Raw genomic sequence first — 23,355 nt, 5'->3', positions numbered from 1 at the left:
TATTTATCGGTGATATTCGGGGTGGGATTTCCCAGATCCTGTGGGTATTTATCGGTATTTATCGGGGTGTTGCCATCCCGGGAATCAGTCTGGTGAACTTTCGCTGCACTCCCTCAATAGCAAGAATGTCCTTCCTCATGTTAGGAGACCAAAACTGTACACCAGACTCCAGGTGTGGCCTCACCAAGGCCCTGTACAACTGTAGTAACACCTCCCTGCCCCGTACTCAAATCCCCTCGCTATGAAGGCCAACATGCCATTTGCTTTCTTAACCGCCTGCTGTACCTGCATGCCAACCTTCAATGACTGATGTACCATGACACCCAGAGATTAATGTGCAAAGTTAAAGCACATGGGATTGGGGTAGTGTGCTGATGTGGATTGAGAACTGGTTGACAGACAGGAAGCAAAGAGTAGGAGTAAATGGGTACTTTTCAGAATGGCAGGCAGTGACTAGTGGGGTACCGCAAGGTTCTCTGCTGGGGCCCCAGCTGTTTACATTGTACATTAATGATTTAGACGAGGGGATTAAATGTAGTATGTCCAAATTTGCAGATGACACGAAGTTGGGTGGCAGTGTGAGCTGCGAGGAGGATGCTATGAGGCTGCAGAGTGACTTGGATAGGTTAGGTGAGTGGGCAAATGCATGGCAGATGAAGTATAATGCGGATAAATGTGAGGTTATCCACTTTGGTGGTTGCACCTCCCCTTTTCCTTATCTGTCACCATTCAGATAATAGTCTGTCTCTCTGTTTTTACCACCAAAGTGGATAACCTCACATTTATCCACATTATACTTCATCTGCTATGCATTTGCCCACTCACCTAACCTATCCAAGTCACTCTGCAGCCTCATAGCATCCTCCTCGCAGCTCACACTGCCACCCAACTTAGTGTCATCCGCAAATTTGTTGATACTACGTTTAATCCCCTCGTCTAAATCATTAATGTACAATGTAAACAGCTGGTGCCCCAGCACAGAACCTTGCGGTACCCGACTAGTCACTGCCTGCCATTCTGAAAAGTCCCCATTTACTCCTACTCTTTGCTTCTTGTCTGACAACCAGTTCTCAATCCACGTCAGCACACCACCCCCAATTCCATGTGCTTTAACTTTGCACATTAATCTCTTGTGTGGGACCTTGTCGAAAGCCTTCTGAAAGTCCAAATACACCACATCAACTGATTCTCCCTTGTCCACTCTACTGGAAACATCCTCAAAAAATTGCAGAATATTTGTCAAGCATGATTTCCCTTTCACAAATCCATGCTGACTTGGACCTATCATGTCACCTCTTTCCATGGATCGATCTTCCTCTGCAACATGGTGGTTTGCAGAGTTTGCAGCTCGTCCGCGCATTCGCTGGAGGTGTCGCATTGTTCTGCAGTTTTTGCACGCATAGTGTTTGAAGCGGCATTGCTGAGCCCAATGATCACCTCCATAGCGATAACAAGGTGTTAACTGCCTCGCATTAATGATTGATGGTGGACTCTGGGTCATCTGAGGTCGTGCAGCAACCAGCGTGTACGTTCTGTCATATGCATTCCTGCTTGAAAACGACATTACTTTGTGCACAGTGCTAGCCGAAACCTATTTATGCCGCGAAATTTGTTTGGTGTTATCACTGGTGGACATAGATGCCTGGGCTATCATTATGGCTTTGCTCAGATTCGGTGTTTCAACAGTCAATAGTTTGTGAAGGATAATCTCATGCCAATGCCAAGCACAAAAAAGTCTCTTAGCATTTGTTCAAGGAATCCATCGAATTCACAATGTCCTGCAAAGGCGCCTTAGTTTGGCAACGTAGCTCGCCACTTCCTGACCTTCCGACCGTTGAAATGTGTAGAACCGATACCTCGCCATCAAAACGCTTTCCTTCGGATTTAGGTGCTCCCGGACCAGCGTACACAGTTCTTCATAGGATTTGGTTGTTGGTTTCACCAGAGCTAGAAGATTCTTCATGAGGCCATAGGTTGTTGCCCCACAGACGGTAAGGAGGATCGCTCTTCATTTGGCAGCGTTCCCATCCCCTTCCAGCTCGTTGGCCACAAAGTATTAGTCAAGTCGCTTCACGAAGGCCTGCCAATTGTCCCCTTCTGAAAATTTCTCTAGGATACCAACAGTTCTTTGCATTTTCGTGTGGTTGTTCGTTGCCTCATCGCCAATTGTTATGCTCATAATAAAGGATGAAACTCAGTACTGTATGCAATGAGTAAGTGTGACCTTAGCTCCTTTAATTAAACTCCAAAGTGCTGCTACAGTGTGGGAGGCCTGTTTATATACAGTGCTCCCAAGGGATGCTGGGATCCCTTGGGACTCCAACAAGTAGGCCCTCTGGTGGTGGTGTGATACAGGTTGCCAAGGGTTACATACATAACAGCTGGCGAGAGAAGATTCTTTACGAGTCCATAAATTTTCGGACCGCAAACGGTGAGGAAGACAGCCCTGCACCTAACTGCAGCAGTGGGTTCCTCCATTTTGTTGGCCACCAAGTACTGGTTTCAGGCGAGCTATAAAATCTGCCCAGTACTCTCCCTCCACGAATCTCCAGAATTCCAATTGTGCTCATTTTGCATTTGAAGGTTCTTAAGTTACCTCGTCGCCAAATGTTACGAATGTAATAACTCGATAAACTGAATACAGTAAACTCATACAGGTACAAACCTGGCTTTACTTTATTCGGGCCCAAAAAGCCCACATTACATGATGGCTTGCTTTATTTACCTGGGCCGTACACACATACATACAGTCGAGTGACCTCCGACCATGGTGCCACCTGGTGGTTATTAATGCCAAATATACATACTTGACAGTTTTAGCTGTTGTTTTGCATGTTATTGGACCAGAGACACATTCAGACCAGACTGGGTCGGTGTAGAAGGTCCCCGGAAGGAAATGAGTGAATCAGTCTGGTAATTGCAACAGTCTGTTTATCCACTGTTACCTGCCCTTTCCTGGGTGGTGATTGATAATGTTGCTGCTGGAACCAGCAACTGAAACTGAAAGTGTTTTACTGAGCACTGATCACCATTTTACGTGGAGCAGTCCTTCGAGATGGAAGGTGAACTTTCCTGTATTGTGTGCCATGATCTGTATAAAGACCCTGTCTCACTGGACAGTGATCACAGCTTCTGCCGATCCTGTATAAACTGGTACTGGGAGAGCTCTGTCCCTGCCGCCTGTCCCGTCTGTAGAAAGGAGACTTCCTCCAGGCCCCTGAGACCCAACCGCACCCTCGCCAACATCGTGGAGACATTTGTAAAAAGTGGTAAAAGTGATCAAAATCAGCAGGAATGCAGCCGTCACAAGGAGAAGATGAAATTATTTTGTAAAACTGACAAACAGTCCATCTGTGTCGTTTGTCAGAGTTCAAAAAGTCATCAAAACCACTAGGTACTGCCACTGGAAGAAGCGACCGAAGAGTTTAAAGTGAGTTAATATCGTGTAAAATAAATATAGTCACAGGTAACAGAATCCTGAACAGGGAGTGTTCACAGATTCGGGTTTGAGCGTCTCTCGATACTTAAAGCACTTGAGATAATGTGTTTGTGTTTATTTAATGACTCAGTCCTTACATGGACTGCCATTTGTATCGCTGCTGAAGGAACCAGGGACAGGAAGTGAGAGTTTCACTTTATTCCAAACACCACTTTAATAGATCAGTGTAAATTGATCAGTCCTTGGAATGCAAAGTGAAATCTCTTGTACGGTATGTTCTCAGATCGATACCGATCCTGTCTCCGTGGCGAGTGATGGTCTGTGGAACGTGTCTCCTGTTTATATTCCAGATGTGGAATGTTTAATGTCGACATGAACTTGTTAAAATTGCTTCAAAGTGTCCGGAACAGCGCAATGTTTCAGCAATCGGGAAAACAACAGGGACCAGGAAACAGAAGCAGATCAATTACTCTGGGTATTTTCTTAAAGGACAGCACAGGCAGAGGCAGATTTAACGGGAAAGCACTTGAGAAGTTAAGGGGAAAGGGATAGAGGAGAACGAAGGTGAAAGAAACCCCCTGTGTGAATTAGGGGACAAAGCACATCACCAGAGACCAGATATAGTAAAGAAAACCCGAGAGAAGTGAAAGTAAAAATAGGGATAGCAGACAGAAGGAAAATTGAACGGGAATGGTTGGTATTAAAGTAAAGTATAACCTAAAGGGACAACAGGAGAAATAGAACTCGGGAAACAGCTGAGAAAGTTATAACTAAGATGGATTCCATGAGGTGTGGTTATTGTGTAATATTATAAAGGAGAAAGACTGATACCATAATACAAAGGTGAAGAGATATGAAAAGTGTATATTAATCATTAACTGAAACATATTTCTGACCTTCGATATGCAGCAATTTACAGGGGAGAGAAGGCAAGAGATGTTATTTCAGCCAATCAGGGAGGAGTATGATGGACAATTTGCGATTTGACACTTTTGACTGTGACACATTGAGATATGAGCGACTCACTGGACTAACATTGTATTATAAAGCAGTCATCATCATCATAGGCGGTCGAGGAAGACTTGCTTCCACTGGTTTGCTGCACGCTCCTTCCGATGTCTGCGCTTGGTTTCTGCGTGCTCTCGGCGACAAGACTCGAGGTGCTCAGCGCCCTCCGAGATGCTCTTCCTCCACTTTGGGTGGTCTTGGGCCAGGGACTCCGAGGTGCCGGAAGGGTTGTTACACTTTATCAAGGAGGCTTTGAGGGTGTCCTTGAAATGTTTCCTCTGCCCACCTGGGGCTCGCTGGCCATGCAAGTGTTCCGAGTAGAGCACTTAACTCCTGTGGTATTCACTCATGGGTATAATGGCATCTACTGCGTGGTTGTTTATTGGTAAGAAAAGAAATAAGTTCAGCAGCATGGTTCCAGAAGTGTAAGTACAATAATAGTCGAATTAATTTCAGGGCAGTATTTTAAATCAGTTTAAAACAACAAAATAAAGCCTCACAAATTCTCTATTAAATTCATATCTCGGACCACACATTCATGATGTAAAGGAAGTGGGATTAGGTGGTTCCTGAAGTGGTGAGCCACTCCCTAATGCAAGTTTTATTGAAGACAGGAATGTGAAAATCTACCTCAGAAACTGCTGAAGGTAAAGAAAACGAGGTAATGTAAAATTCTGAGAACTCTACATAGGAACAGGAATAGGTCATTCAGCCCATCGAGCCTATTTTTCCATTCAGTTAGATCATGGCTGACCTGCATCTTAACTCCAGCTATCTGCCTTGGTTCTGTAATCCTTAATATCCTTGCCTAACAAAAATCCATCAAACTCAGTTTTCAATTGACCCCCAGCCTTACAGACTTTCGGGTGAGTTAAAGATTCACATCACACTTTGTGTGAAGAGGTGCTTCCTGACATCACCCCTGAACGGCCTGGCTCTCATTTTAAGGTTCTGCCCCTTTGTTGTGGACTCTCCCACCAGAGGAAATCGTTTCTCTCTATCTACCCTATCAACACCTTTAATCATCTTAAACACCTCAATTAGATCACCGCTAATCTATATTCGAGGGAATGAATGCTCTGAGAATTTTCTTTGATTAAACAAAATGGTATTTAATTATCAGCTGTTTCTGGCACAAAGTGCACAAATTAACTGATCTTTGTTCAGGAGGAACTGCGAACCTTACTGAGGCCGGTCCGGGACAAGAAGGAGGAATGTGATGCTGTAAAAAGTGATTATGTGAAAACTTTGGCCCACATTCAGGTACATTTGATGTCACTTTGTTCTATATTTTCCAATCACGATTTGTTTCTCTTTGAACCGTTGAATGTCCATTACCAAAGTAAAATCTCACTTCAGCGAATCATTGAATTATGGCGGACACTTCCCTTGTGCTGGTGAAACCGCGGTTAAAGAAAATACAGCAGTTCAATCCTCAGTTAGAGCTCCCGCTTCTGAATAAATTATCATCTGGTTCCCATTAACTAGATTTCACTGCATCAGGGAATGTTTATCTCTAAAATATTCTTGTATGAAGAGAACTGCACAACCTTTTTAAAATGCTCAGTTGTTTTTTTTCCAATCTCACGATTTTCCAAAGGATCAAGGTGTAAATACAGAGAAACAGATTAAATGTGAATTTGAAAAACTTCACCAGTTTCTCCGTGAGGAAGAGAAGACTGTGTTGGAAGATCTGAAACTGGAGAAAGAGAAAAACAGTCGGCAGATGCAGGGGAGGATTGAGAAGATAACGGAGGAAATCTCATCGCTTTCAGACACAGTTCAGGATATTGAACAAGAGCTGAGTGAACAGGACAGCTTTAAGTTTTTAACGGTAGCTGTATATTCATGTGTTTTTTGTTTCCTTAGTCCCTCTTTGACACAGTCTTTGAGATCGTGCAGGGTGTGCCATCAAAACCTAGAATATTATATTGAATTACACAGTATTTACAGCACAGAAACAGGCCATTCGGTCCAACAGGTCCATGCTGGTGTTTGTGTTCCACAGACTCTCCCACCCTTCGTAACCTAAGCCCATCAACATATTCTATTCCTTTCTCTCTCGTGTTTATCGAGCTTCCCCGTAAATGTATTTATAGTATTCACCTCAACCACTCCATGTGGTAGAATGTTCCTCCTTCACCACTCTCTGGGTAAAGAAGGTTTATTATGTTAAAGGTGCTATATAAATGTAAGTTATTGAATTCCCTATTGGATTTATTAGTGACTTTCTTATACTTATGTCCCCAGTTCTGATCTCCCCTGCAAGTGGAAACAGCTTCTCTACGTCTAGCAAACCCTTCCACAATCTTAAAGGTCAGGTCACCCCTCAGTCTTCTCCGTTCGAGAGAAAAGGGTCCCAGCTTGTTCACTCTTTCCTGATTGGTACAACCTCTCAGTTCTGGTATCTGTCTCGTAAATCTTTTTTGCACCTTCTCTCGTGTTTCTATCTTTTTTTTGTTAATATGGAGACCAGAACTGTTCACAGTACTCCAAGTGTTGTCTAACCAAGGTTCTATACAAGTTTAACATCACTTCTCTGCTTCTCCATTCTCTAGAAATGACCCCTGTGCTTTGTTTCCTTTTATGGCCGTTTTAACCAGTGTCACTACTTCTAGTGATTTGTATATCTGGTATTCCCAGATCCCTCTGGTCCACTTCCCCATTTAGACTCATTTCCAAAGGAGTATGTGGCCTCCTTTTCTTCCTATTGATATGTACCACCTCACACTTGCCTATATTAAAGCATATTTGCCAAACTGAGTAACTACTTTTAATTCCTACTCTCAGTTTTCTGTTTAGTCAACTTGCTCTCCATTCTGCCACTTGTCCCCTGACTCTACATGTTCTGACTTTAGTCACATGTCTATTATGCGGTATCTTATCAAAGGCCTTTTGAAAATCCCAAAATGGTACATCTACTGAATTCCCCTTATCTCCCCTTTCTGTTACTTCAAAGAATTCAGTAAGGTTGGTCAAGCATGATCTCCCCTTGTGAAATCTGTGCTGACTATTCTTCATTCTATTTCCAGATTCTAGATCTTTTTCTGTTACATCTTTGAGTACTGATTCCATTCTCTTTCCTACCACTGACGTTTAGCCAATTGGTCTATCGTTTGCTGGACTTGTTCTACCTCACTCACTAATATAAAACTCACTCACTGAACAAAATAATACCAACCACCTATGATGAGAAGCAGAGTGTGCCAGTATTTTGTGATTGTTGTGCATGCTTTACTTCCTTGATTATTGATTGGTGATCGATGTTTGTTCAGTAAATATACACATGAAACACCTATATTGTGTGAGTGTGTAAGGTGTTTTGTACTGAAATTAGTGCCTGTGGCTAAAATGGTGTCTGGTCAAACCAGTGGCTCGGATGCCATTTCTATTGGACAGCACTGGTATAGATTCACAGATACATTCATCCCCTTTGGGCAAAGGACACAAGCAAGTTACAACTTGAATAGGTTGAAGGGACTGTCTTTAAATAATATTTTAATTCTAATAATTTGAGACTTCAGGATGTGACAATTGTATTGTAGCTCTGAGTTGTGGTCTGCAGTCCGATCGAGTCAGTTGTAATGTTGTGGAGTAACTCACAGTACAGTGAGGGCAGGAAGAGGCAGCCCAATAACTTTACATATTTACAATGTACTTTTCTGTGGAATCCAGCCTGTTACTTTCTTTTTGTGACAAAAATGTTTTCTAAACACAAACAGTAATAATTGTTCTTGTTCTGCAGAAAGTTCCGGAAACAGAGAAAAGGTATAATTTACAGCCTTGATTTGAGCCGATATTTTAATTTCTAACATTTCTCGCCCACCCTGGAATGACCCAACACTGCCCTTTATCTCCTGTTTCAGAGCGAAGCGAACTCTCCCAGAGCCACAGAAGGTTTCCCCTTTAATCAATGTGGGGAAGTACATTGGGTCACTGCAGTACAGAGTGTGGAGAAAGATGCTGATGGTGAATAATACAGGTGGGGGTGAGCTTCCTGACACCAGCTATTAAACAGCTCTCTGTTAGTAGACGGGACCTGTCTTTTTATAATAAATATCTCATTGTATGTGTAACTGACTAGATTAAACTTCAGTCAGTTTTCTGGTAAAATACATAATTGTCAGATCTGCTCCCATTTGACATGTTTGATGAAATTCTGGTGGAGGTGTTTTGGGGGCAGATGTGAGATATACTGATCTTCCGCCTGCCCCGTGGATGGGTCCCTGACCCTGTCCCAAATCCTGGAGTCTTGGGTATTTCCATATTGTGAGTCGGAGCCAATGTATATCCCGCTCGAATAGGGAGCAAAAGTTCGGTGGCAGTAGACGGGTCAGAACGGTCAGGGACATGAGGAGCTACATTTGAAAACTGAAAACTGCTGCTGCTTTTGCTGGAGGCGGGTTTTCTGAAAGCTCACGGTCAATCAGCGATTGATTACATTTGGGAATCTAGTCTTTAAATGTTAAATACCCCAATGTCTTCAGCAACACTGGACACCAGGACACGGGAAGTGGAGTCCGTAAATTCTTTAAAAGGAAATTAGATCATTGCTTCATAAGACCATATTAAAGAGTAGGGGAGTGAGTGGGACAGTCAAATGTGTTTGTCTGGATTGGCCTATGATTTAATAATTGTCAATTACCAGAGTCCATAGATTTCAAATCATTGGCAAAAGATCTAGATGGGAGATGAACAGAAATGTTTTCACTCAGAGTTGTTGCAATCGGAACGCTCTACCTGTAAAGGTGTGGGACAGTACTTGAGGATGAAGACCTCGCAGGGTTATGGACAAAATGTGGGGGTGTGGGACTAAACACGACTGCTCTTTCAAAATCCCAGCAGGGACATGAAGGGCCAAATGGCCTCCTTCTGTGCTGTAAGTTTCTCTGATTCTATGATTCACATCCCACTGTGGGGCGCTAATCTCAGTTAAACAGGCGGTAACTGCGACTGCCTCAACTCTGCCGGTTTAAAATTACACCACAATTGTCCTCAACAAAATGCGGCCTGTCCTGAATGTTCACCCAGAGCCCACTCCACCACAATGTGGGTGGTCAACCCTCCCTCACTATTTTCCCCAACTTAACCCCTAACTCGACTCAACTTAATCCCACCACTAAGGAAGGATACCCACTCACCAGGGCTGATGACCAAGAAGGCCGCACATGGACTTCTCAGTGTCTCACCTCCTTGGAAGGTGCAGCCCTCCCCCAGAGGCTTTTGGGGAGATTTGTCCTCTGCTTACTGATGACCTGAAGCTCACATCCACTGGGACAGTAGTACTGTCTGGCAGTCAAAGTCACTGCTGTCTTCAATGTTTTTACATCTGGATCTGGATCCTTCCAACCAGCATCTGATCATCTTTACCACATTGGTCATGCACCATTGGATAAAGAAGGTGACTGATGATATCCTCAGGGGCTCATTCACTTCATTTTCTTCCCAATGGAACCAGAAAACAATGAGGGCAATCTGTCCAGTGCTACAGGCAGGTAGGTATAATGTATGGAGAAAGAGTCAGACTGAAGACTGTGAGCTCAAAGTAAAGTGTGACCGTAGTCTTTTATTGCAGGTCTCCAGAGTGTCTCACCAACCTGTGAGGCCACATTAAATACCTGTGCTCCCAAGGGATTATGGGATCCCTTTGAACTCCAGGGAATGAGCCCTCTGGTGGCTGTACTGAGTAAATACAAGTTTGCATATATAACAACACTCCCTCCTCGCCCCCAAAGTCAATAGTGTAACTGTTTACAATGTGAGTCGATCGGGGCCCTTCTTGCCCTGGTTGATCGTCTCGGTGTGAAAGCTGGTATTGTTGAATCATTGGTTGGGCCCTCGCTGGGCTGCTGTGGATGATGGGTTCTGCTTCATGGTCAACCGTGGTGCCGGTTGCCACTGGTGTGTATGTTGGGGGATCAAAAAAGGTAAGGTCCAAGGTGGGTTCCTCAGGATAATCCAAAAATCTGAGTTTGATTTGCTCCAAGTGTTTCCGGTGAATGAGTCCATTAGAAAGTTTGACCCGAAACACCCTGCTCCCCTCTTTGGCCACGACAGCGCCGGGAAGCCACTTGGGACCTTGTCCATAATTCAATACAAACACAGGATCATTGATTTCAATCTCGCGTGACACATTTGCGCTGTCATGGTCTGCACTTTGTTAAAGCTGCCTGCTCTCTTCCTGTTCATGTAGATCAGGGTGAACTAACAAGAGTCTTGTCTTAAGTGCTCTTTCCATGAGCAGTTCAGCAGGTGGGATCCCAGTGAGCGAGTGGGATCTCATGCGGCAGCTAACCAGGACTCGGGATAGGCGAGTCTGCAGTGAGCCTTCAGTTACCCTCTTCAAGCCTTGCTTGATGGTTTGCACTGCTCTCTCTGCCTGACCATTGGACGCTGGTTTAAACGGGGCAGATGTGACATGTTCGATCCCGTTACAGGTCATGAATTCTTTGAACTCAGCACTGGTAAAACATGGCCCGTTGTCGCTCACCAGGACATCGGGTAAGCTGTGAGTGGCAAACATGGCCCGCAGGCTTTCAGTGGTGGCAGCGGACGTGCTAGCCGACATTCAATCCACTTGGAATAGGCGTCGACAACCACAAGGAACATTTTACCCAAGAACGGGCCTGCATAGTCGACGTGTTCTCCAGACCACGGTTTGGAGGGTCAAGACCATAAACTTAGCGGCACCTCCCTGGGTACATTGCTTAACTGCGAGCATGTATTACATCTGTGAACGCAGGACTCTAAGTCCGCATCGATATCGGGCCACCGCACGTGGGATCTGGCTATCGCTTTCATCATTACGATGTCTGGGTGGGTACTGTGGAAGTCATTGATGAAGGTGTCTCTGCCCTTCTTGGGGTCCACTACTCGATTGCTCCACAGAAGGCAGTCTGCTTGTATAGACATTTTCATCTTTGTTGGAACGGCTTTATCTCTTCCTGCATTTCCACTGGGACACTGGACCAGCTCCCGTGAAGCACACAGCTTTTGACGGGAGATAATAAGGGGCCCTGGCTTGTCCAGCTTTTGATCTGCCAGGCAGTGACGGGTGATTGCTCACTCTCAAATACTTCCATAACCAAGGCTAGATCTGCGGGCTGCGCCATTTCCAGCCCCGTGCTGGGCAATGGCAGCCTACTGAGAGCATCGGCGCAGTTTTCTGTGCCTGGCCTGTGGCGGATGGCGTAGTTATATGCGGACAACGTGAGTGCCCATCTTTGGATGCGGGCCGATGCGTTGGTATTTATCCCTTTACTCTCGGAAAAAAGGAATATAAGTGCCTTATGGTCAGTTTCCAATTCGAAATTTAGCCCAAACAGGTATTGATGCATTTTCTTTACCCCATAGACACACGCTAACGCTTCTTTCTCAATCATGCTGTAGGCTCTCTCAGCCTTAAACAGACCCCTGGATGCATAAGCAACCGGTTGCAGTTTCCCAAAATCATTAGCTTATTGCAATACACACCCAACACCATATGATGACGCATCACATGCTAGTACCAAACGCTTACATGGATCATACAACACAAGCAATTTGTTTGAGCATAACAATTTCCTCGCTTTTACAAAGGCATTTTCTTGGCTTTTGCCCCAAACCCATTCGTCCCCTTTTTGTGGTAAGACATGCAGTGGTTCCAACAGTGTGCTAAGACCCGGTAAGAAGTTACCAAAGTAGGTCAGGAGTCCCAGAAACGACCACAGCTCCATCACATTCTGTGGCCTCGGTGCGTTCTCGATTGCCTCAGTCTTCGCGTTGGTGGGCCTGATGCCGTCCGCCGCAATACTCCTTCCCAAGAACTCCTCTTCAGGTGCCAGGAAAACGCACTTCGAACATTTCAACTTGAGCCCCACGCAGTTGAGTAGACTAAGAACCTCCTCCAGGTGCTGCAAATACTCGACTGTGTTCCGACCTGTAACCAACATTTCATCCTGGAAGACCACGGTGTGCAGGACCGACTTCAGGAAGCTTTCCATGATTCTCTGGAATATCGCCGCAGTTGATCGGATTCCAAATGGGCATCTGTTATGAAGAAAAAGACCTTTATGCGTGTTGATGCAGGTGAGGGCCTTCGATGGTTCCTCCAGTTCCTGGGTCATGTAGGCTGAAGTCAGATCCAGCTTCGTGAACGTCTTTCCTCCCGCCAGCATTGTAAAGAGATCATCGGCCTTTGGTAGTGGGTATTGGTCCTGCAGGGAGAAACGATTGATAGTTACTTTGTAATCGCCACAAATTCCGACGGTGCCGTCTCCCTTGAGGACTGGGACGATAGGACTGGCCCACTCGTTGAACTCGATCGGTGAAATGATGCCCTCTCTTTGCAGCCGGTCTAGTTCGATCTCTACCCTTTCTCTCTTCGTGTACAGTACTGCTCTCGCCTTGTGATGGATTAGTTGCGCCTCCAGGATTAGGTGGAACTGCACTTTTGCTCCTTCGAATTTCCTGATGCCTGGTTCGAACAGTGAAGAAAATTTGTTTAAGACCTGGGCACACGAAGTGTTGTCAGCGGGCGATAGCGCTCGGACGTCGTCCCAGTTCCAGCGTATATTTCCCAGCCAGTTCCTGCCGAGAAGCGTGGGACCATCGCCCGGTACCACCCAGAGTTATAGTTTGTGCACCGCTCCATAGTTGGAGACCTTTATGGTAGCACTGCCGATTACAGGAATCAGTTCTTTCGTGCAAGTTCTTAGTTTCGTGTGAACTAGAGTTAAGACTGGCCTTGAGGCCTTGTTGCACCACAATCTTTCTAAAGTCTTTTTGCCCATGATGGACTGACTCGCGCCTGTGTCCAGTTCCATTGACACCGCGAGTCCATTTAGTTCAACATTCAGCATTATCGGGGGACAATTCGTGGTTAATGTGTGCACCCCATGTACCTCTGCCTCCTCAGTCTGAGGCTCTGGTTTGTCGTGATCCTCCGTGGATCTGTCCTCCTATGCAACATGGTGGTTTGCAGGTTTAACAGCATTTGCAGCTCGCCTGCACACTCGTTGGAGGTGTCACATTGTTCCACAGCCCTTGCAAATGTACCCTATGAATCGGCATGAATGGAAACGATGATCACCCCCGCAGCGCCAACAAGGTGTTAATGGCCTTGCATTCATCACCCTTGATGGTGGACTCAGACATCTGCGGACGTTCAGCTGCAGGTATGTGTGCCCTGCCCTGTACGTTACAATTCGAAAACAACATCACTTTGTTCACAGTACTTGTAGTAGCACTTGTGTGCTGAGAGATTTGCTTCGTATTGTCACTGGTGGCATTGAATGCCTGGGCAATCGCTATGGCCTTACTCAAGGTTGGGGTCTTTACAGTCAAAGGTTTGCAAAATATGGTTTCATGACCAATGCCAAGTATGAAAAAGGCTCTGAGCATGTGCTCCAAATGTCCTTCAAATTCGCAATGTCCTGCAAGGCATCTTTGCTCGGCGACATAACTCGCTACTTCTTGGCCTTCAGACCTTTTGTAGGTGTAGAACCGGTACCTCGCCATCAGAACGCTTTTCTTCGGGTTCAAATGCTCTCGGACCAGTGTGCACAAATCATCGTATGATTTCTCCGTGGGTTTTGCTGGAGTGAGCAGATTCTTCATGAGGCAATACATTGGTGCCCCACAGACAGTGAGGAGGATCGCCCTTCATTTGGCAGCGTTCTCTTCCCCATCTAGCTCATTAGCTACAAAGTATTGGCCGAGTCGCTCCACATAAGTTTCCCAATCATCTCCCTCTGACAATTTCTCCAGGATGCCCACTGTTCTCTGCATCTTTGGGTTCGCTATCTGTATCTCGTCGCCAGTTGTTATGTATGGGGAAAGAGTCAGACTGAATACTGTGAGCTCAAAGTAACGTGTGAACTTAGTCTTTTATTGCAGGTCTCCAGAGTGCCTCTCCAACCTGTGAGGCCTCCTTAAATACCTGTGCTCCCAAGGGATTATGGGATTCCTTGGGACTCCAGGGTATGAGCCCTCTGGTGGCTGTACAGAGTAAATACAAGTTTGTATATATAACAGTAGGGTACTGTTATGTATGCAACACTATGTAACCAGCATTCTACCGCCACCAGAGGGCATATCTGATGGAGTCCCAAGGGATCCCAGCATCCCTTGGGAGCACTGTATATAAGCTGGCCTCCGATGATGTACCAACACTCTGGAATTAGAATAAAGAGACTAAGGTCACACTTACTCACGTAGAAACATAGAAAATAGGTGCAGGAGTAGGCCATTCGGCCAATCGAACCTGCACTGTCATTCAATAAGATCATGGCTGATCATTCCTTCAGTACTCCTTTCCTGCTTTTTCTCCATACCCCTTGATCCCATTAGCCATAAGGGCCACATCTAACTCCCTCTTAAATATATCCAATGAACTGGCATCAACAACTCTCTGCGGCAAGGATTTCCACAGGTTAACAACTCTCTGAGTGAAGAAGTTTCTTCTCATCGCAGTCCTAAATGGTCTACCTCTTATCCTAAGACTATGTCCCCTGGTTCTGGACTTCCCCAACATCGGGAACATTCTTCCCGCATCTAACCTGTCTAGTCCCTTCAGAATCTTATACGTTTCTATGAGCTCCCCTCTCATCCTTCTAAACTCCAGTGAATAAAGGCCCAGTTGATCCAGCCTCTCCTCATATGACAGTCCAGCCATCCCTGGAATCAGTCTGATGAACCTTTGCTTGCCTTCCTCAATAGCATGAACGTCCTTCCTCAGATTAGGAGACCAAAATTGAACACAATATTACAGGTGAGGCCTCACTAAGGCCCTGTACAACTGCAGGAAGACCTCCCTGCTCCTGTACTCAAATCCCCTAACTATGAAGGCCAACATACCATTTGCCTTCTTTACCGCCTCCTGTACCTGCATGCCCACTTTCAGTGACTGATGAACCATGACACCTAGGTCTCGTTGCACCTCCCCTTTTCCAAATCTGCCGCCATTCAAATAATATTCTGCCTTTGTGTTTTTGCCCCCAAAATGGATAACCTCACATTTATCCACATTATACTGCATCTGCCATGCATTTGCCCACTCACCTAACCTGTTCAAGTTACCCTGCAGACTCTTAGCGTCCTCCTCACAGCTCACACCGCCACCCAGTTTAGTGTCATCTGCAAACTTGGAGATATTACACTCAATTCCTTCATCTAAATCGTTAATCTATATTGTAAAGAGCTGGGGTCCCAGCACTGAGCCCTGCGGCACTTCACTAGTCACTGCCTGCCATTCTGAAAAGAACCTGTTTATCCCGACTCTCTGCTTCCTGTCTGCCAACCAGTTCTCTATCCACGTCAGTACATTACCCCCAATACCATACGCTTTGATTTTGCACACCAATCTCTTGTCTGGGACCTTGTCAAAAGCCTTTTGAAAGTCCAAATGCACCACATCCACTGGTTCTCCCTTGTCCACTCTGCTGGTTACATCCTCAAAAAATTCCAGAAGATTCGTCAAGCATGATTTCCCTTTCATAAATCTATGCCGACTTGGTTCGATCCTGTCACCTCTACAGTACTCAGTTAGATTCGTTCATTCTGGACGTAACAGGTACCAACTGGTAAATGGAGCAATTGACTGAATGAATATCAAAGCCCCATATGAAAACCTGCTCAATATCATGAACAGGAAATGTTTTCATTTGATTCATTTGCAGTCAGTGTGCATGTCATATAACCTTATACTGAACATAAAACCCTTTCTCTGGGAATCTGTCTTGATGCTTTCATCATGTGATAATCTACCATACCAGCCCCTATGACTCAAATCAAGTATCAAGGTGGTTGATTGGTGATCAGGGTTATCCCCAGCAGTCATGACTTAGAACTGCAGTAAGGCTTCTACAGACAGAGGGGGACACTGGACATAATGAGGCCCATGTCAGTGCAAGAAGTGCGATAGAAAAGACTGTCGGCATTTTGAAGCCTGGTTTTTTGATGCCTGGACAAATCTAGTCGAGCCCTGCAATACAGTCTGTCGAGAGTCTCCAGAATCACTGCAGCTTGCGAGGTACACCATAATATCGCAGTGAAGACAAGCTTGCTGCTACCGGAAGGGGATGATGATGAGGACGTGGGAAGAATATCCATTCGTACAGCATGAGGAGGGTGCACAGTAAGGGGAGAATGTGGTACAAAATCAGTAGCCAGAGACAGGAGGACCAATTATAGCGCAGTGCTTTCAATGATTAAACGCTGACACACTTCCGTAGATGTATCAGAGAATCAGGGAGCCCTTACTGCTGTTCCTTCAGACACCTTGCCACTTGTGTTTCCTGCTGATTTAGAAGTCGCCTGCCCTATAATTAACAGGCTGCAACAGCGCTCTATTCCCTCCCTGCTAACTCAGTCTCTCAATGAGGAACACTATCACTGCTCCTAACTCGTCCTGTCTGAATAATTAGGGCCCCAGGACATCAGTGGGTTAGTGGCAGAGACACGTGGGCTAAACCAGCAACTGGAGAGAATCCAGCCCCTCACATCGCAATCAGAGACACTGGCATGGACAGGCCTGATTCTGTCATTTAGCATTCTTCGATTCCTTGACTTCTCTCAGTTTTCTCCATTGATGAGATTCTCTTCCCTATAAGCGAATCTCTGTGTAGCTTTTCCTTCAAATTGCTACATCTCACCCTTCTCAGGGTAATTTTCTCGTCTGACACTGCAGCATTCCTCAGTACTGCACTGGAGTGTCAGCCTGCATTTTGTGCTCAAGACTCTGGAGTGTGATTGAACCCATGACCTGAGAGGTGAGAGTGCTCGCACTGAGCCATGGCTGACACCGAGGGGCCAAAGTTCAGGGTCAGAGAGACCCGTTACTGACCGTTTGTGGGGGCCATGTGGCGGAATCCCGTGACCGCCGCTTTGTTGTCAAATGGCCGCCCCGACCCAGATTCAGGTCGGGGATTTTTCGGCCTGGTCCCGATTCCGCCCCGCTCCTGATGACCGCCGCAAGCGCTTCCGAATCCCTGGGTTCGGCCGGGCCACTAACGGGCAGCCTTGTACCCCCTCTTGGGTGCCAGACCGCTGGCCCGGCCGAAACCCTCCCTGGTGGCCCAGTGGCTGAAGATATAATACTGACAGACGCTCTCCCCTTTAACGGAGGGAGAGAGCGTGGTGACACACACGCGCTGTGACATCACCACTACTCCACCGCTGACTGATAGCGGCGGAGTCCCAGTCCTGACACAAATTCAGCTCCTTCCTGTCGATCTCCCGCCCCCACTATGACCGACTTCCGGTGGGACTTTGAAACTCCTCCAGCCGCTTCGGACATCCCAGCAGTAAAAGCAGGTCGGATCCTCATAGGTGCACCAGCTTTCTGACATACCTGAATTTTGGCCACCTAGTCTCTGAGTTCTGGAAGTCAGAACACAGAAGCACAGAACACAGAGCCTGCTTAAGGAAACTGCAATTTGATGTTCACACCAATAAAGAGGGAGGTGGACAGCCCAGACTGTAACAAGCACAAGAACATTTGCAAAAAGAATAGATTAAAAATAAACATGATTACTGCAGTTAGCTGTAAGGATGATGAAATATTCCTGACAATGTCAATACGTAATGGGACAAATAAAAGTAAAAGACAAAAACTGAGTGTTGGAATTCTGAAATGTAGGCATTGATAGAATTTTATGCTTTTATCAGTCTGCATTCGATAAAAAACTGATAAAAAACAGACTCGTGTTTTAGTTACATCCTACTTTGGAACTGAAGACTGGAAGATAAGTATAACTCTGTGCAGGTGGAATAAAGAGACAAACAAACCACAGATAAAAAGAATCAGCGTTTGCAGCCAGCTAAGATTGGGAGAACGCATGGGAAAGATTCTCTTGAGGAAAAGAGGCAAGATTTGGTAGAAATTGGAAAGAAATGAATAAAATACTGCAGTGAGAGGTGACGTGAAATGTGGGTGTGGTCTGTGTTTGCATCATTTCCTGTTTACATTTCAGACTTCCTGCAGTGAGCAGGTCATTCAGCCCATTAATGTTCTCTCTGTGATTGCAGTATCTGCTATTTCTTCTCCCCCTTTTCTTTCTCCCCCTCTGCTCAGGGATTTACTTATATTTCAGTTTTCAGTTGTGATGAAGGGTTCACACCCAAGATGTTAATTAGTCTCTTCTTGTTTCAGATGCTTTTTTATGGTGCAGTATATTTCTTTCACTTTCTGTTTTTATAATAAATACAATAACTGTTGAAGTTAAATGTTGATACCTGAGAACATTTTGTGCATCAGTGCACTGCCTCACAGCTCAATCTTTACAAAGGCTGAGACTAAATGTACAATTGTAATAATTTAATGGGATCCTATTCTAAGGATAGTGACCCCATCAAGCAAAGTGACTGAATATCATAGTTAGGCCACACCACAGGCAGTATTACATTCCATGTATTTAACCAGAATGATTTTAATTTGACCCAATCTAATTGTTCATCAGGTAGAAGTGTATTCAGTGACATCACACTGATATTGACCAGTTCTATGTGTGTAACGACTGGAAGCTGTTAATTATATTTTCTCGTTCAGTTCACTGACCTGGTCCTTTACTTTATCTGTCTCAGTTTCTTTCAATCCTCCTGACTGTTTATCCCTTTTCCATTTGCCTATCTGATCACTACCTGTAGGTACTTTCTCTCCTGTTGTGTGAAGAGGATCATTTGTTTGCCACACTTATTCAAGAATTTACAGCATATAATTAACTTAAATGATTGTATTTGTAATTATTTTATTTATTCAGCAAACCTCAGCTGCTGGACAATTCCAGACACCATCACTAGATAGGATTACAATGTATTTAAATATAAAAGTGTTAATGTTAAGTGTGACCAAAACTGAACGGACCTTGTGTGAAAGTCTACACAAACATCCTTTCGTCAATAATGAATTTCTGTACATGTTATACTTCACTTAAATGCTTGTCGACCATGTGTGAACCATGATATTTTAAGGCCCAGATCCCTTCCTTGGCACTTTTTGTTCCAGATCACAATACACTGTGATGGAGATAACCCCAGACAATACTGCAAATACAGGAGGTCAGACACGGTATTTTCCTTCTGCTCTGTGATGGAGAATATATTTTGAGCTAAGCTGCCCATGTGGTGAGATCCAATCTTCATAGCTGTGTCGGTGTGTAAGAGTGAAAATATCGCCCATATTGCAGTTTACACCACACTCGAATGTATAACATACTCTAATCCCTGCGAACAGCGCTGTCTGTTGAAATCATTATTGTTCCAAAATAGTGAAGTGAGAGCCACACCAGTTGCCCCATCTCACTCCGATCTGTCCCGTACCAGGCATTGCTGGTGGAATTGGCTCTGATTGTACGTGGGCTGAAACACCCCCTTCATCCACATTCAGAAAGTAGCACAGGCTAACAGGAGTGTTATTGAACAACAAACTTGACAAATGATACAAACTTTACACCAGACACATTTCCATCAGTGTATCTGTGGGTGAAGAGGAACAATTCTCTTGGTTCTGCTGCCAGTTATTTTAAATACTGAAACCAATAAACATTCTTTGCAGTTATTACACAGAAAATAATCTGTACAATTTTATCCATGTCACAAACGGAGTTAAAATAACATTCAATTTGAGAAAAGAAAAATGCATTATACCTTATGTAGACTTGCAGAAGTGTGCATGTTTTTATATTATTCCAACTGCAGTTTAACTGATATTCCTCTGATATTTCGCATATTTTAAGGTACTTTTAGAAATTTAGAATTCAACGGAGGAGGACTAAGGGTTTAATTAAGAGGGGGAAAATAGAGTACTAGAGGAAGCTTACAGGGAACATAAAAACTGACTGCAAAAGCTTCTATAAATATGTGAAGAGAAAAAGATTGGTGAAGACCAACGTAGGTCCCTTGCAGTCAGATTCAGATGAATTTATAATGGGGAACAAAGAAATGGCAGACCAATTGAACAAATACTTTGGTTCTATCTTCACGAAGGAAGACACAAATAACCTTCCGAATGTACTAGGGGACAGTGGGTCTCGTGAGAAGGAGGAACTGAAGGATAACCTTATTAGGCGGGAAATTGTGTTAGGGAAATTGATGGGATTGAAGGCCGATAAATCCCCGGGGCCTGATAGTCTGCATCCCAGAGTACTGAAGGAAGAGGCCCTAGAAATAGTGGATGCATTGGTGATCATTTTCCAACAGTCTATTGACTCTGGATCAGTTCCTGTGGACTGGAGGGTAGCTAATGTAACACCACTTTTTAAAAAAGGAGGGAGAGAGAAAACGGTTAATTATAGACCGGATCGCCTGACATCAGTAGTGAGGAAAATATTGGAATCAATCATTAAGGATGAAATAGCAGCACATTTGGAAAGCAGTGACAGGATCGGACCAAGTCAGCATGGATTTATGAAAGGGAAATCATGCTTGACGAATCTTCTGGAATTTTTTGAGGATGTAACAACAGAGTAGACAAGGGAGAACCAGTGGATGTGGTGTATTTGAACTTTCAAAAGGCTTTTGAGAAGGCCCCACACAAGAGATTGGTGTGCAAAATCAAATGGTATTGGGGGTAATGTACTGATGTGGATAGAGAACTGGTTTGCAGAGATTCGGGATAAATGGGTCCTTTTTGGAATGGGAGGCAGTGACTAGTGGAGTGCTGCAGGGCTCAGTGCTGGGACCCCAGCTCTTTACAATATAGATTAACGATTTAGATGAAGGAATTGAGTGTAATAACTCCAAGTTTACAGATGACACTAAACTGGGTGGCGGTGTGAGCTGTGAGGAGGACACTAAGAAGCTGCAGGGTGATTTGGACAGGTTAGGTGAGTGGGCAAGTGCATGGCAGATGCAGTATAATGTGGATAAATGTGAGGTTATCCATTTTGGGGGCAAAAACACGAAGGCAGAATTTTATCTGAATGGCGGCAGATTAGGAAAAGGGGAGGTGCAACGAGACCTGGGTGTCATGGTTCATCAGTCATTGAAAGTTGGCATGCAGGTACAGCAGGCGGTGAAGAAGGCAAATGGTATGTTGGCCTTCATAGCGAGGGGATTTGAGTATAGGAGCAGGGAGGTCTTACTGCAATTGTACAGGGTCTTAGTGAGGCCTCACCTGGAATATTGTGTTCAGTTTTGGTCTCCTAATCTGAGGAAGGACGTTCTTGCTATTGAGGGAGTGCAGCGAAGGTTCACCAGACTGATTCCAGGGATGGCTGAACTGTCATATGAGGAGAGACTGGATCAACTGGGCCTTTATTCATTGGAGTTTAGAAGGATGAGAGGGGAGCTCATGGAAACGTATACGATTCTGATGGGACTGGACCGGTTCGATGCGGGAAGAATGTTCCCGATGTTGGGGAAGTCCAGAACCAGGGGACACAGTCTTAGGATAAGGGGTAAGCCATTTAGGACTGAGATGAGGAGAAACTTATTCACTCAGAGAGTTGTTAACCTGTGAAATTCCCTACCGCAGAGAGTTGTTGATGCCAGTTCATTGGATATATTCAAGAGGGAGTTAGATATAGCCCTTACGGCTAACGGGATCAAGATGCATGGAGAGAAAGCAGGAAAGGGGTACTGAGGGAACGATCAGCCATGATCTTATTGAATGGCCTACTCCTGCACCTATTTTCCATGTTTCTATGTTTACTTGGTCTGCATCTGTCCAGATGCTGTAATAATGTCATTTTATCCACTGTTCTCCCATGGGGGAGCCGAACCCCTTCTCACCTCCTCCCTGCTGCCTGTCTCTATTTCCGACAGTTTATATTGCAGACCCTGATTCAGTGCAGTCCTGGGGTCCAGTCTCTCTCTCCCTCTCTCTGCCAGTCGCGCGTGCCCTCTCGCACTCTCTGTCCCCCCTTCTGTTTCTCTCTGTCCCTCTCTCTCTCACTCACTCTCTCTCTCTCGCTCTCTCTCTCTGTCCCTCTCTCTCTCACTGCAGGGTGTGCCCGCTCGGTAAAACCTTTCCCCGGCAGTGTTTTCCCGTTTTCCCTGTGCACTGCTGAAAGTCTCCCCTGAGGATGAATTTCTAATTGTGGATCATTGCAAATTTGACCAATCACTAACCGGCTGTGAAAGTTACAGTGAGTGACTTACTTTCTATCTGTGTCCATCTGTTGCCAGCTCCAGTCACCTTGGACCCTAATACAGCCCATCCTAACCTTCTCCTGTCTGAGGACCTGAGCACCGTGAGAGACACCGGGAAATGGCAGCAGCTCCCCGACAATCCGGGGAGATTTGATCCCTGTGTCTGTATCCTGGGATCGGAGGGATTCACATCAGGGAAACATTCCTGGGAGGTGGAGGTGGCGAACAAGACTAAGTGAGATGTGGGTGTGGCCAACAGGATGGGTAAAATCATCCTGAATCCAGGTAACGGATACTGGGCAGTGAGACTGAGAGAGGGGAATAAATACTGGGCTTGTGACCAATCAGTGAAACGCTTAGAGCTGAGGGTGAACCCGAGAAAGATTGGAATCTGTCTGGATTATGAGGGAGGGAAGGTGTCCTTTTATAACTCAGATAACAAGTCCCTTATCTGCACTTTCACTGGTACATACACTGAGAAACTCTATCCTTACTTCAGTCCATCTCACACTTATGGGGGTAAAAACTCAGCCCCGCTGAAAATCTGTCCCCGGGCAGTAACAATCCAGGAGGACGAGTATTTTATCCCTTTATAAAAATAAAACAGCTTCTTACACCAGGCACAATATTCCCAGACTCGGCACCTCCGGCGAGACCTCGCAGGCAGCCTGAAGCTTATTGGAAAACCGCGGTGCACCAGCCCGATACTCCACCCATTGACTCACCCGGTGAGTGCCAGGTCCCGGCAGTGGAGCAGGAGTCTGGGAAAATCCCACCCGATAATCACCGATAAATACCGCAGGGTCTGGGAAATCCCACCCGATAATCACCGATAAATA

The 23,355-nt window shown here is 45.2% G+C and overlaps 1 pseudogene; it reads left to right on the top strand.

Moving 5' to 3' along the window:
• Window positions 1-3,044: 3,044 nt before the first annotated feature.
• LOC139230572 (zinc-binding protein A33-like) lies at window positions 3,045-23,112 on the top strand (annotated as a pseudogene).
• The last annotated feature ends 243 nt before the right edge of the window (window positions 23,113-23,355 follow it).

Source organism: Pristiophorus japonicus, chromosome 19, assembly GCF_044704955.1.
Source record: "Pristiophorus japonicus isolate sPriJap1 chromosome 19, sPriJap1.hap1, whole genome shotgun sequence".
Classification (NCBI taxonomy): Eukaryota; Metazoa; Chordata; class Chondrichthyes; family Pristiophoridae; genus Pristiophorus; species Pristiophorus japonicus.
The sequence above is the reverse complement of the archived record's forward strand: the minus strand, read 5'-3'. Positions and strand labels throughout refer to the sequence as shown.